Source organism: Palaemon carinicauda, chromosome 27, assembly GCF_036898095.1.
Source record: "Palaemon carinicauda isolate YSFRI2023 chromosome 27, ASM3689809v2, whole genome shotgun sequence".
Taxonomy (NCBI): domain Eukaryota; kingdom Metazoa; phylum Arthropoda; class Malacostraca; order Decapoda; family Palaemonidae; genus Palaemon; species Palaemon carinicauda.
The window spans coordinates 90,398,754-90,403,753 of record NC_090751.1 but is presented as its reverse complement, the minus strand read 5'-3'; the positions used below and the strand labels follow the sequence as shown (position 1 = coordinate 90,403,753).

Sequence of the window (5,000 nt, the reverse complement as noted above, 5' to 3'; positions counted from 1 at the left end):
ACATGTTGAAGAACATAGGGAATCAACTTTTATATATACCGATGGCTCTAAATCTGATGCTGGCGTTGGATTTGGAGTATATAGTAGTTATTTTAACTGTAGAGGTGCACTTACTTCAATATCTTCCATATATACTGCTGAATTATATGGCATACTAATCGCTATTGAGAAAATAACGTTAAAAGAGGAGGGCAATTTTTCCATTTATAGTGATTCAAAAAGTGTTCTTCAAGCTTTAGAAGGTTTTAATTCTAGTAACCCTTTAGTTTTAAAGATTTTAGAATAGCTTTTAATTATTGGCCTAAAAGGTATAACAGTTCGATTTTTCTTGGTTCCAGCACACGTAAGTATGTCTGGAAATGAAGAGGCAGATTCACTGGCAAAGAGTGCTGCAGCAGAGTTGCTACCAAGAAGGTATCCCATTCTCTGTAATGATTTTTCACCAGCAATTAAGAATTTTATTTATATCAATTGGCAATAGCATTGGAATAGTTTAACCGAAAATAAGATGAGAGAACTTGCTATTGTTATATCCCCTTGGAGGTATAATGGGATGCCTCGAAAATGGGAGACTACTCTTTGTCGTCTCCACGTTGGTCACACTCAGATGACACATGAGTTTCTGCTGGCTGGCCAACACCAACCATATTGCGACGACTGTTTGATACCCTTGACAGTGAGGCATTTGTGGACTGAATGCCCCACTTATAACACAGAAAGAAATAGATATCTGTTTGAGGCTCGGGGTGAGGATGGAAGGTTCATCCTTGCCAAGATCCTTGGACATGATGTGTTGTACAATGCTAGTGGCATTTTTTAATTTATATCAGAAGCAGGTTTTCTTAATGCGATTTAACTTTCATAACATTTTTACTTTTCTGGTTTTGATTGAATATTCTTTTAATCTTTATTTATAATAAATGATATCTGCGTCAATGACCTCTTCGATGTCAGAATGCCAGAGAACTTCAAATAATTCATTCATTCATTTTGTAAGGGATTTCAATTTAGTTATGAACAGATTGGAGATGATACCTTACAAGCCAGGTATACTGCAGCTTGTTGGAAGTACCGATACTGCGCCTTGCATTTCGTGTACAGACACACATATTTAGGTATGTGAATTGAAGGCGAAAATAACGTGCAATTTGAACACTTTACCCCCCTCGTGTCACGGCATTGAACCTTCATTATCGAGAGTAGCATGTAATTTGAACTCCTAACTCCCTCTCAGGTCACGGCTTTGAAGCCACAGTTGGTTGATTATACGAGCATCAAAATTACCCATCTTTCGCTCTTGAGCGTATATTAAACAGCTTTACCTGATTTATATGCGAATTGTCGATTCTTTCGAAGTTTTTAAATTGTCCCCTCACTCAGCATGTATGTCTGTGAACTTTGTTTCAAAGATAAAAGGTTATAAAAAGTATTCATAAAGTATTCAGCATATGAAGTTTTACATTAATTATGCTGATTAATAGCTTCTGTTCTGTTTTACTTTTCTTACTTTACTTTAAGAGCTGCTTTCATTTTAATTGTTCATAAATTCTCATATAGTTTATTTATTTTCTTATATCCTTTCCTCACTGGGCTATTTTCCCTGTTGGAACCCTTATGCTTATGGCATCCTGCTTTTCCAGCTTGGGTTGTAGTTTAGCTTGTAATAATAATAATAATCTTAATAATAATAATAATAATAGTAATAATAATAATAATCATGCAGGGGAACCCTACTCTCTAGTGGCCATTTTGTGATTATATGATATGACTTATTGATTTGCCTTTTGCTATAGCACTGGTCATGGAGATCGACTCATTGGTTCTGCTGATAATACTCTGGACATTTTGCTCTTGATACTTAGAGATTACAAGAGACGTTATTTGAAAATGTTCATTCAAGGATTTCTAGCTACCACCAACTAGGGAGGACTAAATTATCATAAATAAAGGCACTTGAAGGCACTTTTCCATAAAGACACTGTCACAGAAGAACCATTTTTTTTTTTTTCACATAGCGGTCAGCGTTGAATTTGAAATTAGTTAATTGCCCACCAGGTAGTCCATGTTGGCGTCCTTTTTATTATTTATCAAATTTTCATTGTTAAAGTATTTTTTTTTTTACCAGTTCGTCATTTTTGGCATCTTTTTATTTGTTCACCAAGTTGCCAGTGTTGGCATCTTTTTATTTAGTTACCAATTTGTTATTGTTGGTGTTTTTTTATTTGTTTACCTAGTACTGTAGCCATATGTTGCGTCAAAATAATTTACGTTACGACGTAGTCATTGGTATCATAATAATTTTTTTTTTTTTGTTTATTAGTCATTAGAATAAAAATTTTGTTTAGCGAGACATTAAAGAAAGAATAGTTTTTATGTGGACCTACTAATGATTATTGGCATCAAAATTAGATTTCTTTTTACATAGTAGACATTATAGGCAAGAAAATTTACTTATTTTTATCTAGTAGATATTGTTGTTATCAAAATTATATTTTCATCTAGTAGCTATTATTGGTGTCAAAATAAATTTTTATTTTACCAAAAACTCATTGTTTGCGTTTTAAACCAATTAGTTATTATAGGCGTAAAGCGTATAGTTTGTTTTACAAAATATTCATTGATGGCGTAAAAATTAAAACTACAGCAACGTTGTAGACTCGGCGATAAGAGGATGCTAAAAGTACTATTAATCACCTTGCCTCTATGATAGCGTTTCTATAGGCTTCTTTATCTGCGACTGTCTACCCCCCACCCCATATACTCCCATACAGATAAGCCCTATGTATTATTATTATTATTATTATTATTATTATTATTATTATTATTATTATTATTATTATTATTATTATTATTATTATTTACTAAGCTACAACCCCCATTGAGGAAAGGAAATAAGCATAAGTGTACAGGACTCTTCTCATCTTGGGGACTGAACACTCTGTCCGAAATAAATCTTGCCTGTAAATCCAAACAAATATATATATATATATATATATATATATATATATATGAAACACTCGAAGGCTGAATCAAGATTCATTATCTGAGAGTTGAATAGCCTTCTCTGCCGAAAAAATAGAGTCTGCTCAAATCTAAGGGGGTTGGGGGTGGCTGTAGCTCCCTCAGCCTCTGTCTCGTACGCCCATGGATAAGGAAATGAATAAAATAGAGCTCCACCCCAAGGCAGTGGAAGACCATGGTACTGAGGCTATGGCACTGCGCAGCACGAAAGAACAATGGTTTGATTTTGATAGCGTCCCTGTAGGCTTCATGATTAGCGTCAGTCTGACCCCCATACAAATAAGCCTGATTATGGAATAGGCCTAATAAATTTTGTCATCTTCGTCTCCTTTTGTATGGCTCCATCGGTTCCCTAGCATAGCGTGTACTCTTGGAGGGTCTGCTGAATGTGTTCCCTCTCCATTGACCTGATAGATAATTACCGTTGTCATTCCTCGTTTCCCGTCAGTATGTGTAACCGTTATCACTGGTCAGTTTTATCATTATCCGTTCCGGGTTTCTGTAGTCTTTGTATTGTTACGATCGTTCTAATTCTGCGTGACCGATATCGATGGGAATTTCAAGTTTGTGGGAACATTTATCAAAGCTTGATGCAGTCAGTCATCTGTGTCAGAGATCGGGTAATTTTGTTAGTGATGGTTGTCACCATCAACATTCTTAACGATCAGTTCTAGTACAGTAAGATCACGGTAGTCATTGGCCGGCCATTTCGAAGGGCGCAGCTTATTAATTGAAATACTGCCGTTAGAGAGTTTTGGGGTCCTTTGACTGCCCAGACAGTACTACATTGGATCCTCCTCTCTGGTTTCAATTCATTTTCCCCTTGCTTACATATACATCCAATAGTCTGGCCTATTCTTTATATATACCCCTCTCTCATACATCTGCCAACAATGAGATTACGGAACAAATTTTATTCTTTCATGGGGTTAAATAGTGCACTATAATTGTTCAGTGGCTACTTTCCTCTTGGTAAGGGTAGATGAGACTCTCTAGCTATGGTAAGCAGTTCTTCTAGGAGAAGGACACTCCAAAGTCAAACCATTGTTTTCTAGTCTTGGGTAATGCCATAGCCTGTGTACCATGATTTACCTCTGTCTTTGATTAGAGTTCTCTTTCTTGAGGGTACACTCGGGCACACTAGTCCATCTTATTTCTCTTCCTCTTGTTTTGTTAAAGTTTTTATAGTTTATTTAGGAAATATTTATTTTAATGTTGTTATTGTTCTTAAAATATTCTATTTTTCCTTTCCTTTCCTCACTGGGCTATTTTCCCTGTTGGAGCCTCTGGGGTTATAGCATCCTGCTTTTCCAACTAGGAAAATATATATGTGTATATATATGTGTGTATATATAAAATGTGTGTGTATAAGAGAGAGAGAGAGAGAGAGAGAGAGAGAGAGAGAGAGAGACTTGGTCTTTATTATATAGGCAAGATTGGAAAGGTTTAGATAGATTTTCATATCAGTGTGTGCTCAGTGCGATAGCAAATCATGGTTATTTTAAATCAGAAAGAAGTATGCAGGAATAAAAAAGATTATTAAATGGATTTCCGCAAATATTAACCCAATGCATGTTATGAAATAAAACTTGGTGACAAGAAATCACTTGCGTATACCTATAAGGTTACAGTGTTCTGCCTTACGTGTTCTTTATTGTCCGTGCAAACATTCGTTTTGTATCGACATCTTCAACTCATTATTATTCCCATCATTGTTGTCTTTTGTATTAAGAGTCGGAAAGAAAATAGAAGACGTCACGGGAATTATAATTACAGGTAAATATAGGGGCCCAATGCTTACGTCACAGAAGGCTATGATTAAACGTAAATACTTATGATAAATATTGATTCTCTCTCTCTCTCTCTCTCTCTCTCTCTCTCTCTCTCTCTCTCTCTCTCTCTCTCTCGTGTCGGGCAACGTACCAGGAATGACATAGAAGTAACATGAAAAAGAACGCATGTCTCCGCTAACGCCTCAT

At 35.7% G+C, this 5,000-nt stretch overlaps 1 protein-coding gene across 2 annotated transcripts in view; it reads right to left on the bottom strand.

The window, feature by feature from the left end:
- The window catches only part of LOC137620794 (uncharacterized), a 518,290-nt gene that overhangs the window by 12,908 nt on the left and 500,382 nt on the right, over window positions 1-5,000 (bottom strand). The gene's annotated exons all lie outside the window — the stretch shown is intronic.